At 50.6% G+C, this 13,687-nt stretch overlaps 1 protein-coding gene across 5 annotated transcripts in view; it reads right to left on the bottom strand.

The window, feature by feature from the left end:
• The window catches only part of DLGAP2 (DLG associated protein 2), an 823,888-nt gene extending 811,502 nt beyond the window's left edge, over window positions 1–12,386 (bottom strand). For 2 of the 5 annotated variants that reach the window (XM_070499944.1, XM_044760599.2), the window contains exon 1: window positions 10,840–12,386. The gene's annotated coding sequence lies outside the window, so the exon portion shown is untranslated. Of the gene's footprint in view, window positions 1–10,189; window positions 10,390–10,839 lie in introns of those variants that run through there. The other 3 variants (XM_044760596.2, XM_070499943.1, XM_070499945.1) reach the window with 3 other exon arrangements.
• Window positions 12,387–13,687: the final 1,301 nt, after the last annotated feature.

The following is a 13,687-nucleotide window of genomic DNA, read 5'->3' on the forward strand; positions in this document are numbered from 1 at the left end:
ACTAGAGACAAATTATCTAGATTTTTCAGAAAATATTAAAAAAAGATACTAATCACAGAATAATGGCCAAAAATTTTTGTGAGCAACTTAAACACTGAGCAACAGGAGACTGATTGAATAATACTGCACACTGGAATATAACACTTAAGTCAAATTCTTGAAGAATATTTTGAAAATACGGACAAATTCTCAGAAAAGAATACAAAGTGAAAAAAACAGGATAGTTCCCAATTTGGGTTTAAAGAATAAGACAGGAAAGAAGCGTGCCAAGACACAAACTGTAATTATTTCTAGGTCATGGAATTATTGGTGACTTCCAAGTCATTAATTTGTGCTTCTCTATAATTTCTAAACATTGAGCAGATTAGATGACCAGGGGAAAAAAGAAAAGAAAATGTATGAAAGTAGCCCAACCAGCCATGCGAGAGGACAAACAGATCACAGGAGAGAAGTTTTCAAAAGTGGAAGAGATATAACAAAAGGTAACAGCAAGAAAAGATCTGGTAGCCAAGGAAATGCATTACCCACTTCGACAATAAAACACCAACCTCCGGCTTCGCCTAGTCTTATTCACTGGGAAAACACTCAACACTTTCCAAAGAATGTCCTTAACCCATAATGGAGAAAAATTTTAAAGGAAAGGAACAACGGCTCACAGGCAGAGCCAAGAAAGGGACTGCGTGCCGCTGATAATTAAGAACTCGAGGCGTCCTTAGTGGTGCTGTTAAATTTACACCACTGTGGACCCGGGCTCTACCCAGTGTGTATACATACGTATCTTCCTTGAAAAATACTAAGACCTGTTGTAAGATGATACAGATATTTTCTCTCTCACCTTCTCGACAGTCGACTCCAAAGCTTTACTGGGAAAAGGGCCAGGCAAGGGCTTTCTGCTCAGGTCACAGGGTAAGGCTGGACATGTCCGCCTGGCTGCTGTTCCACGTGGCCCACTGCCATCCCCTAGCCCAGGTGCCCTGCACTCCTCTGGCTAAAACAGAGCAGGCGGCCCCAGCTAGGCCAGCTCTGTGGAAGCTCGGTCCTGATCACAGCGAGGCAGTGACGCAGAGTGGTCGGAGCTCGGTCCTGAGCACAGCGAGGCAGTGACGGAGAGTGCTCGGAGCTGACTGTCACCGCAGCGACGCTGGAGAGGCTCCTGCAGATCGTGCTGTGGAACTGCCAGGCTCCTATCTTCCTGAAGCTTCTCCAGCGTCCCCTTCAGGTCTGTGAGCTGGTCCGGGTCCCTCCAGTTGATTCTGTCTTGCTTATATTAGCCGGGACTTGTGGCCAGAGAACATAACCGACACAGCGGTGAATCCCACAGTGTAAGGGACATATGACGAGCCATCCGTGGTGGAGGAGCCACCGCGGGTTTAACGGGTTATCAGAGGATGGTTCTAGTCCCTACGTGCTTTGCAACATCTTTGCAATCTTTTACTGGATGGATGCATAAAGAAGTCTTCAGGACACTTAAATTACAAAAGTACTATCAGCCCTACACACTTTATAAACTCAGAACCACAGTGTAACAGGACGCTGTTGCTAGATGATGAACAGCCGCCTGCCTCCTGATTTCTAAGGGAAACCAGCCCCACCCCCACCCCCAGGACTTACCCTCCTCTGCAGGGCCTCAGGGATAACCAGCACAGCTCAGCCCAGAGTGGGTCAAGATTAATCTAATCCCAGTGACGCTCCCATTGTTCCTGCCAGGAACTGGTTTAGACCTGACAGGACAAGAGGTAATGTGTCTGGAAAACCTCCGGGTAGGGTCTCTTCATTCCAAAAGTGACACAAGAAATGGGCAGCTTCCTCTTTCTCCTGGGCCTGCAGGGTCTGCATCCCCGCCTCCCTTGCAGGTGAGCGGTCATTGGACAGAGGCCAAGGAAGGAGCAGAGGCCGAGTGTGCACCTCCAGGCCGAACCCAGAAGCTCTCCCCCAGGGCCATCCCGGCCCGGCCCTGCTCAGACAGGGATGAGCACGGTGGCCCTGGAAGCCTCATCGACAACAGAGGAGCCACAAGACAGAAGAGCCTGGCTACAGAATGACCCCTTCCAGGAGAGCCACCTGCTGACCGAGAATCTGACTCTACAGGAGCCAGAAACCGACTTCTACCATGTCATGTCACAAACAGTGAGAGGGTCTCTGTGATGGCAGCTAGCGGACCCCAACATAGGAACAAGTCCTCCTTCTCCACCTGTTGTTGTCACCCGGCAAGTGACGACCTTGAATGGGGACAGCCATTTGCACACGAGGGGCTTACAGACACAGTGAGGACCACAGAGTGGAAGAGTGACAAAACCCAGGATCCCTGAGACAACCCCCTGCCAGCCTTTATTCTGTGAGCTGACAGATATCCTGTGTAAGTGACTCTGTGGGGACTTTCCATGACCTGAGGCCAAATGCATTGTGATGCAAACAGAAAAAAGAAGACGAGAGTGGCCGTCCAGCCCAGCGCTCACAGATGAGCCCTGTTGGTCCCTGGCCCATACAACCCCCTCGGCAAACACTGATGGAGCCCCTGCGGCCCAGTGGTATTCCAGGAGCTTGGGACACAGCAATGAGCAACGGCACAAACCCTCCACCCTCATGGAGCCACAGCCCAGCGACAGGCACGGGGGCAGCGGCCATGACTCAGGCTCTGCCAGACCACACAGCAGCCTTCAACATCACCTCAGTCTCCTCATCCACAAGATGCAGATGACAAGTATGCCCACCCCATGGGGCTCGCAGGGCGGGACAAGCTGCCCTGGGTAACACATTTGGCAGAGGTACCTGGTACCTCCGTGTATCTGGTACACGGTAAGTGCTCAGGAAAAGCAAGCTATTATGGGGGGGGGGACAAACATCAGAACATAAATAATAACACAGGATATTGGAAGGTCAGTAGGGAGCAAGGGAGTGCAGGAGGGACTGGGCCACCAAGGAGGAAGTGCCACCTGGGAGGGTCCAGTGAAGGGGGGGAGTGACCCAAGGGGAGGGAGGCCCTGATACCAGGACATCCCATCAGGCAGCTCAAGGACAGCACGGAGGGAGGGGTGCCTGGAGCAGAGCGGCAAGGGGAGAGATGAACTCAGACAGACAACCAGGGGTAGTGTGGGGTGGTGTGGGCGCTATAGGAAGCTGGCCTCACTCTGAACAAGGTGCAGATGCAGTGGGTCAGCCAGGGCCCCTCCCACTGGCTGCCATAAGTCCCTCCAGTCTTTTCTCTGTGCTGCAGACGGAGTGGCTTTAGGGAAATGGGACCATCCTGAGCACACTGTTTTGAAATCTGCTTTCTTCACTTAACATAATATGAACACCACTTCATAATATTAAATATTTAACTTTTATCTTTTTAGCGGATATGTATTTTTTTATAACATGGCTATATCACAATGAATTTATCCAATCTCCTGTTATTGCTACTTCCCAATGTTTTACTATGAAACGAAGCTGAGTGAACATCTGTTTAGCTAATTTCCTGTAAATTCATGATTATTTCCTTAGGATATGTTCCCAGAAGTGAAATTGCTGGGACTAGTTATATGCGAAAGAAGGTTGCTTCTTTTAAATTGAATGCTGTGACTCTCGACAAAATATCATTAAAGAAACAAGCAAATGGACAAACTGAAGGCTAAGAGATACTGCTTGGTTGCTTTAAGAGAACGTAACCCATCTTTCACAACAAAAATGAAACTTTAATTACAGTAATAATCTAGAACATTGCGTTGTAGACCCAGGAATGTTATACACTAAAATGGCCAAAATGAAAATTTGAAAATACAACATTCAACTGCTTAAGAAACTTTCTAAATTACCATGGTGTAGATTCTACATTAACTTTTTAATACAATCAGAAAACAGTTGTTTAGAAATTTGTTCAGAATCTGTCAAAATATTACAAAGAATGTCAGAGAAGTGGAAATCATTTTTAAAGACCCAAAAGTTTCATATTTCAAGCAAATAAAAAAGGTATACAAATCCACTGACGTGCTTGTAAGGCCTCTCATCTCAATCACTCTCAACTTAGAGAAGTAATGGGTAAAAACATGCAAACAAGGAGACTTTCTTGTAGTGCCTGAAGAAGCTAATTGGCTGTGGGTTTATTCCTTCACTAAATATTCACAGAGTAATACGACCTAAGACACTACAGTAGAAATTGGGGCATCACCCAACCTGTCCCTTCATGGTTTCTCCTCAGCACCAGGGATAGCACCCAGCACCTGGTGGGAGGAAGCATCAGGAAGGCTCCCTAAGAGGCACAAAGGACCACAGGTAACTTAATTCTGGCACCGCAGGACTGGTAAACATGCCACAGAGGAAGTCGCAGTTCAACGAGGTCCAAAAGGATAAATAGGAGGAAAATGTAGAAAAGAGGAAACGGTCAAGTGTGGGCAAAAGCATGGAATCCTGCTGCTGCCTGGCTGAGTCAGGAAACAGGGACAATGCAGGGATGGGATCCGAGAGAGAGTCTTCAACAGCACAGAAGGGGCGACAGGGATGAGAGAAGAGAACATAAGGTCAGATCTGGGGAATCTTGAATGCCAGGTGGAGGAGTGTGCTGTTCCTGTGCTCATTCACTCCCTGGAACAGAGAGCAAGATGGACCAGACCTCCTGTGCCAGGATTCGAGGATGAGTAAGACCAGGCAGCCCTCCTCAAGAGCGGTCATTCCAAAGGGGAGATAAGGAAAGGGTTAACAGCAGTGCCGTGTGAGGTGCTACCATAAAGCAGGTGCAAGAGAAAGCCACCAGCCCAATCTCATGGAGTTGGGGAAGAGTTACTGAGCCGTTCCCCAAACGGGGTCAGGACAGAAGAGAAGAAGAGACAACAGCTGCAACAACTCCTCACGTGGTGGCATATTTAGGACAACACGGTCACCTGTCCTTGGCTAAGACAGGCTTATTGGGCATTTACATGAAAGCATTGTGGGAAATATGAAGATACGTAAGACCTAAGAAAGCTGAGTTGTCCACAGGATACATGACGTGAGTTCACATATAAACACTAAACTGGGGCAGATCAGGAGGTGATGCAAAGACATCAAGACCTGGCTCCTGAACCCAGAGTTTACCAACTGGTCATGGAGACAATGCATGAACACCAGGAAAAGATAATTATACCCTCTTGTCGGTTGGGTGCATATGTTCTGATTTTGGTTTCTTTCAAAGTCTATTACAAGACACAATCACGAAAAACACTTGTGTATTTGTACAACAGCTATATATTATATAACCCCAACCCCTTTCTATACAGTCTTCTGTGAGAGCATCTTGTATGAATTAGCACTAAGGGAAATATTTTCTTCACTGAAAAAGGAGAATGCAGTGTCCACCCCAATAAGGTGATCAAAGAAGGGCTCGTGTGTGCTTTGGTTTTTGTTGACTTGGCTTCCAGGAAACTCATTTAGACCTGAAGCCCCAAGAATTGTGTTAACCCTCATGGTGATCATGTTTGTTTGCTCAAATTATCCGTTTCTATTTTATTAAGGTTTATGCCCCTGTCCCTTTGTGGCTAAGTTAGGTCAAAACTTTTCAGAAAGAATTGGCAGAACTTATATTATTAAAAGAAGACCAGAAATAATAAATACTTAAGTTTTACGAGAGTCCAGAGAGTTACCTGATTACTTCCAACATGGGATGGCTCAAACTGGGCCCCAGTTCTATACCTTCACGATCAAACGGTCAACACGTACTGAGCACTGACTACGTACACCGCTCGGAATGCTCTGCAGCCATCAGTTCACTGCACTCTCGTGACAACCCTATCAGGTGAATATTGTGTCTGTCCCTCTTCCAGTGACGAGGGGCTGAAACTCAGTGAGGCTGAATACACCGCCAAAGCCACTCAGCTGCCCCACAGTCCGACCCCAGAACCCGCATGCTTGACTACTACTTATGCTGCCAATATAAACACTGCTGGTCGGTGCCACGCAAAAACAGTAGGACACATTTTCACTAATCACCAGAGTATAATTTTACATTGCCTAGTTCAAAATATATACCATATGGGCCCAAGGGATCATTTCAATGTTTTTTCCTTTTTTGCAGAGTATAGCACATCACTTTAAAGACACTGACCAAAGAGATTTACATAGTTACTTTTTAAAATTTTTGCTACAATTTTACCAATGGGCTGGTTGACAATGTTTTTTCCTTGTAGCACCAATTTTAATTTTCCTTTTTTTTCTGTGGACACACAGAAAAAGGTTATACTGACCAAAATATCACCTGAAAATGGACAAATCTTGCCCCTCAATGAGAAAATTTTTTTAATGTGGAAATTTTTAGAGAAACTAAAAACCCTCAGATCCCATTTGGTCGTCAGGGACAGAAAAGCCACTCTGAAGGGGGGGTGGGGGGAGTGTCTTGGTTTACACAACTGAAAACGAAGCAGTCATGACGGTTTCAGACACGACATGATCCAGGGCTTCAACGATGGCGTTGCACCAAGCGGTCTCCAGCACAGCTGGGCCCTGCCCAGAGACGGGCCTCTCCTGTGCTGGCTGCCTTCTCAGGCGGGCCGTCCCCTGCAGGCTGCAGGCCGACCACCACCACTCCAGGCCCTGGATCTAGTTAGCCTCACTTCCTAAACCTCCCCTTTCCTCAAAAGGCGTACATAATTCTTGGCTCAAATAAAATGCCGTGTTCTTCTCTGACACACTTACTCCTGAGAGATGGGTGGTGTTCTGTGACTTCCTTTAGCCAACCAGGAGCCCACCCCTAAACAGACAGTGGGTCCGCCACAGCCAAACCTTATAAGTGGGCAAGGGTGACTCTCCAAAGAAACCACTGCAGTTATCCTGGAAGGGTGCCTAGTAAAACCGGTCTAGTAAGTTTAACTCCTTGAGTGTCCACCAAGAAAGACAGAGATAGAGATGAACTTGACTGACACCCAGCACAGAGGACCTATTGGCAACAACTCCAGAGAGGCCGCTTCTCTTAAGAGTGACTACAGCCGACGCTGTTTGTGGGAAATGTCAGAGCAGCCAAAGAAACAGGCGGTCACCCTGATGGGCGACAAGTAGGGACAATGTGAGGGCCCTGGGAGCTGCAGTTTGAGAGAAGCTTTTGCATAAGCAGATGAAGCCAGTACACAGAATAATGCTATGACAAAGGAAAACAGTGGTTTTACATACGAAGTCCAATTTCCTTTGCCAGGGAGATTAATACCGACTCAAATCTGTTATTTGTCACTGCTGTTAAGCCCTGGAAGGAAAGGGTGACTGTAAAGGTGAATGCTCTTCCAACAGCAAAAGCAAGATTTAACCAGAATCTGCATGCCGTGAACCACACTCTGGATGCCAAAGCCCACCCACCTAGCTCCCCAAAAACGAGAGTGTCTTGTCGTGAATAAACACAGAATGAACCATGCTCGCTCTTCGCACACAAGTACCTAGAAAACAACATATTTTAAAAGTTGGCGATCAGCTAGGAATATGGTTATGTGATAAAAATAACTTGTACGTAAAACTATGGTGGATTAGGAATGATTTTTAACTGAATAAATGTCTTGCTGGCCCCTGCATGGTAGTCTATAATTCTCTTACAACAACATGCTGGCAACGCTCTACATACGACTCCCATCTGTCCAAAATGATGAATCACAGTTATTTTTATTGTGTCCAACGGATGACCACAGCACATCCGTTCCCAGGGCCGGTAAATAATACGTCTAATTAATGTCTCTTTAGAACTTACAATCGAACTGTACATCATTCAACTCCTTGGACAACTGAGACATCATGAAGTTTTTTCTCAAATATAGTTATAAAATAACCTCAGCATTTCTTCAATTTCATCATGTAGGCATGTTATGGAAGGTACTCTGGAAAAAACAGAGATGGCAAATCCTCCAACAATTTAAAAAATATTAGATCCTCTTAATTTCAGAATTAGTCAGCTTCCAAGTATCCGGAATCCAATGTGACAAACTCTGCAAAGCACCTTTTTTGCTTTTATTTTTTATTTTTTTAAAGTTTTGCACCTAACAACTCTTGCCAATCTTCTTTTATTTTTCCTGCTTTTTCCCCACAAATCCCCCCAGTATATAGTTGTATATTCTAGTTGTGAGTGCCTCTGGTTGTGGCATGTGGGACGCCACCTCAGCATGGCCTGACAAGTGATGCGCTGTCCACGCCCAGGATCCGAACCAGCAAAACCCTGGGACACCGAAGCAGAGCACGTGAACTTAACCACTCGGCCACGGGGATGGCCCCCTGTTTTTGCTTTTAATAGTTAATTTGGAATTTCTACCAATTTCAAAAATGAAGTAGACAAAAGTAGGAGAAGTAACAGACTGCCACAGGATGGCATATTTACGTCACTGGGGAGAAACAATGCAAAGTGACCGAACTCTCTAAAAATAGAAAAATACTGTTACTAATTCATCCACATCACAAGTCACCTAAGGCATACAAAAATATTGTTAAAATATCTTAACCCTAACAAAAACACTGGTGAATAAATACAAGTTTATCTGTCTCAAGCAGTACCCTTTTGGGTAACTATACCGTAATGCAAAGTTTTCTGGAAGGAGAGGGAGTAAGTGATTGACAGCATGAAAAGTTGACTTAGAAAGCTTATCTGAGAAAACATCTTTGTGGTGAGAAAACTTTAATTTTAATTACTTCATCACTTTGTACTATGTGACATAGCACCCATTCTGCTCACTAAGAATTCCCTTTAACCTAAAATGTAATGTGCAGACTCGACATGATGGATCCCGGGCATCAGTCATTCGGGGCTCACTGACTTCTTGATCCAGAACAGAGGGAACAGCACGGAGAGTTGACAAAGGAGCGGCTCCCTGACAGGCCACCACTGGGAATAAACCCACTGATGGAACCCCCTGACCTGACGGGGGACAGGGAGTCTGAAGCGAGGGTGGGAGAGGCAGTGAGCTTTACCACAGGCCTACTTCTTACTTGTCTGTCCAGTGGGTCCAGAACTCCCACAGCCCAGATGTGCGAGCCCATAGTATCCCCACAGTCTGCCAGTCACGTTGCCAGATGTGGGGAATAAAATATCCTAATTTGTTCTCTTGCAAGCAACGAAGAGCCACACCATCTGAAAAGCAATGGTACACACTCTACAATTACTATGAGAGCCAAACCTGTGAGTCACCCAGCTGCCTGCACAAGACAATTTGGCTACTGGAAAATCCTGATTAATGATATTTTTTTAAACACCAGAGTAACAACTTGACCTGCCAAAAATTACCATTTTTTCATCATTTCACCATTTTTTGCCTTGGTTACCCATTACCTTTCATGGGGAATATGAAGTGAAATGAAAATGGTGGTGTAATGCACATTCAGCTCAGATCTAAACGCTGTTCCTTCCAAGGAGCGGGGGAGGGGGTTCTGTTCTGCCAGCCCGGAGACCGGGAGCGAGCCCTCTGGGACGTGGTGCACGGACTCCCCAAGGCTACGCTGAGAAGCCGGGTGATTTTCTGCTAACTAATACGATTAATCCACCATCTGCACATAACAGCCTTCGCTGGTCACAGGCGTCAGGTCCGAGAGTTCCAATCCAACGCCCTGTCCCCGTCTACACAGCGGAGCAGGCCACGGGGCGCACAGCTCAGGCCCCAGGAGAGCCCCTGTCGGAAGTGCCTCCGGGGCCCTCTCCAGCCTCCACGTCCGAGGACAGAGCGGTTCGCTGTGCATCTCGAGCTAACACCACCCACGGCCCGTGCTGGGTGCTGGCGGAACCAACGCACAGAGGGAGAACCAGCTGCCGATCGCGCTGTTCGTAATCGATACAAGACAGCCGGCCGATGAGTCCCAAACCCCCAATGCAAGCCGTGGCCCGAATCGCCATTCATTCGGGAGAAGCGACACGCAGGCGGCTGGACCCGCGTTAGCTGAGAAGTGTGGACGAGCCAGAGCAGGGGAGGCTGCTTCTGAGTTTCCGACGCGAATCGCCGGCCAGCCGGCACGCTCCCCCACTCCGCACCTGCGACCTCTGCCATCTCTAGGGCGCTCTGCCTCGTCGCCCTCTCCCCGCCCTCCAACTCCCTCTCCCAGGCCCCCGGTCTCCGGTCCAGGTCCTCGGTCCACTCTGCTCCGAGCTCCGGCACCGCGCGGAGGGAGCCGGTGGCCGCGCGCCCCTCCCCACCGGCCCCACCTGGCCCGCAGCAGAGCCCGCGCCCCCGCCTGGCCCCGGCCCGGCCCCCGCCGCCCCCGGGCCCGCGCAGGCGGTGCTAATTACCTTCTCGCTATTTCTCCCCCGATCGTTAGCGAGCGAGCGAGCCGAGAGCAGCCGCGCGGCCGGGGGAGGCTTGGTTACGGTCCTGCGCCGGGAGCGCCGCGCTTAGCAACCGCCCAAAAGCCCCCGAGCTCGCGCTCCCACTCGGGAGCGGGCGGCGGCCGCCCTCCCGCGCACCCCCGGCCCCGTCGCTGCCGCCGAGCCGCCCGGCACCAGCGGCCCCTCCGGCCCCGCGCCCCCGCGCGCGCAGCCATGCACCGGGTCGAGTCGGCGCCCCACCTGCGCTCGGGGGGAGGCGCGGGGCGATGCCGGCCGCCCCCACCCCTTGCGGAGGCCCCGCGGGAGCCGGGCGTGCAGCCCCCACTAGCCCGCGCCCCCCGGTCTTCCCCGGGGCCGCCGCGCGCAGACTGTCCCGGCTCCGCGGCGCCCGCTCCGCGCCCTCCCCCCAGGAGCCCAGGTCCAGGGACCCCCACCCGCAGCCAGCGACGCGCAGCACGAGCGCGGGGCTCGGCGCGGGACGGGCTGCGGGAGAGGTGCCCGGCCACCCAGCCCCCGCCCCCGCCCTCGCGGGGTCCCCGCACCTCGACGGCTCCGCGCCCCCGCCGGCCCCGTTCCCGTTCTCGACCCCGCGCTCCGGGCCCCGGGGCTCGCACCTTCCTCAGCGCGGACATCCTCGGCTCCTGGTTCAGTGGGAGCAGCGCGGCATGGCGGGCCGGCCCCTCAGGACGGGAGGAGGCTCGTGGGTCTGCCCGTCCGTCCGTCCGTCTGTCCGCTCTCCGTCCGCCGCCGCGGCTCGGACCGCTCGAGCCGCGCACGGTCGGTCCTGGCGGCGGCGCCTGCGCACTGGGCGCCCGGGGAGGCACCGGCGCACTGGGGGGCGGCCGGCGCGGCTTGGGGAGAAGGGCCGTGCGCGCGGGGTGGGGGTGGCGGGGCAGGCCTGGGCACCGCGACCCCTGCGACCCCGGCCGGCCCCCGCCCAGAGCGCATGGCCCGCGGAGCGCACCGCCCGGCCCGCCACCTGTGGCGCGGGGAGCGGCGGGTCACGCGGGGACAGCGAGGGACCCCAGGCGCCCCGAGCACGCCCCCGCCATCCGCGGCCCCCCACACCGCTGCGCGCCGAAAAGTTAGCCGGCGAATCCCACGCGCACCCAACACCTGGGAAGGTGCGGCCGCTCCTCGCGGGACGCGGGACGAGCGGGCGCATTAGCGCGAGGAGCTCGTGCACCCGGTGGAGTCGTCTCCATCCCCGTGCTCACGCGGCAGAGGGGACGCGGGAGCCGGTGTGTGTTCTCCGTGCTGGAGAGGGAGTTCACCCGGCTGCTGTGGGGCCCTGGAACGGAGCTGCCCTCTCCACGCGCGCCTTTCCCTGGAGAGGACACGTGCGGTGGTGTCTGCGAGACGAAGAGGCCGCGGCGCGTCCCCAGGCCCCGCAAACAGGAACACCGTCCTCTTGATGAGCAAACCCGGGTCAGGACGGGGAGCGCCGTCTGCGGGGTCTGTCCGCCGGCGTGTTTGCTGTTGGCCGCGTGTGGACGACTCGAGCCAAGGGATGAGAAGGAGAATTAATTCAGTAGAAGGTGTGTTGACAACTTGCAGCGATCTGGAAATTTTAGCGGCTTTGGCCATATTTTGATAGACCATAATTAAATTCATGGGAATGTCCATCCAAGATGGGATTGCCAGCAGGGAAGGAAAGTCGCTGTGGCACGGAGTGAAATGCACTCTGCAGGTAACCAGACTGACTGCTCCCCGCCCCGCCCGGTGCAGTTACCTGATCCGGGGGGCCGTCGGGAAGCCCCATTGTTAATGCACCTGCAATAATGGAATTCGCCAAGTCTCTTAACTGGGTGGTTATGAGTATACGTGAGATAAAAGACTTGGAAGCTGCTAGAAAAAGTAAAAACGCGAAGATGAAAGTTTATAAGAAAATGGATAGGGATTAGAATAAGAACAGAATCAGGTGATCAAAAATATTTGGAATGGGGGGCTGGCCCCGTGGCCGAGTGGTTAAGTCTGCGCGCTCCACTGCAGGTGGCCCAGTGTTTCGTTGGTTCCAATCCTGGGCGCGGACATGACACTGCTCATCAAACCACGCTGAGGCAGCGTCCCACATGCCACAACTAGAAGGACCCACAACGAAGAATATACAACTATGTACCGGGGGGCTTTGGGGAGAAAAAGGAAAAAATAAAATCTTTAAAAAAAAAAAAATATTTGGGATGGGACAAACCAGTCTTTTCTAGAAATTCAAAGACCTTAAAACAAAAACACTGTCTCTGTGAGATTTTTTCATGTGATTGATCACTCATATTGATCAAATGCATTTTATTTCACAGAAAAGTTCCAAATGCTGAGGGGAGTGGATACAAGATGAATCGAAGAAACCTGCCCACGATTGCATTTCTCCTTAGTGTTTCTAGCATCTTCCAATTTGTCTCCACTGTCAAAATCTCATGAAGTTGTGTGTGCCAAACTGCAACCAAAAATCTAGATTCTAGATCAATTTTTTAGTTTTAAAATTTACTTTCCACCTCTCCACATTCATCCCCATTCTTTCATCTAAGATTCATTTATTTATTGTCCTGAACACCTACAACAAAAATAACAAAAATGTCCTCAGTGCCTGTCATGTGTTCTCAATATGCAAGCAAATCAGGGAAACAGCCACTAGCCCATGAAGCTTTCAATCTAGACAGGGAGTCACTTTTCACAATAACACAGTAACATGATTATGGATTATAACTGCTTCTCTGAAGGAAAGATATACAATGTTGCCAGAGAATATTAAAAGGACAACAAATATAGATTGTGTTATCAGAGAAGAACTCTTTGAGGAAGTCATAATTATGTTAAATCTTTATCTTCCTCTGGGTTCCCCCACAAGCAGTGGATTTGGGGCATTGATTTGGGAGACTGACCCCGGAAACCACAGAGAGGAAGTAGGGAGAAAAGTGAGACAGGGAGGGCAGGAAAGTTAACAGAATGCATTATCAAGCTGGTTACCTGTGTGGACAACTAGGGGCTCAATCTGGGTGGGTGTTCCCCAGAGGGAACCGTGTGGAACACACCTCAGAATTGCCTGCCTGAGGGTTGGAAGGCTGGACATTTTTCTGACTTCCATCCTCCAAGACTGATGATTGCTTCCCCACCCCACCCACAAGTACCTCTGGCTGAGCAACTCCCTTCAGAGCTTCAGAGACACCCCTGAGGCCAACTGGCAAGGTTTGGAGTGGCAGCAAGTGGGCACAAGGGGATTGTGCAGCAGAACCAGGGTGAAGTCAGACATCCCTTCTGCCAGAGCCCTGGAGAGGGAATAAGATTCAGGCAAAGAAAGAGCAGGCCTGAAGAACCAGGGAGATGGAAGGGTGTGATGCTCTGCATGGTCAGAGTAACCGGGATAGAGTGAGAAAAGGAGAGTGTCTGCAGAGAGTCAGGGGTGTTTAAGGGACGTTTTAAGGACTTTGAATTGTATCCTATATACAATGAAATTTGATGTAGGGT

This window comes from Equus asinus, chromosome 27, assembly GCF_041296235.1.
Source record: "Equus asinus isolate D_3611 breed Donkey chromosome 27, EquAss-T2T_v2, whole genome shotgun sequence".
NCBI lineage: Eukaryota > Metazoa > Chordata > Mammalia > Perissodactyla > Equidae > Equus > Equus asinus.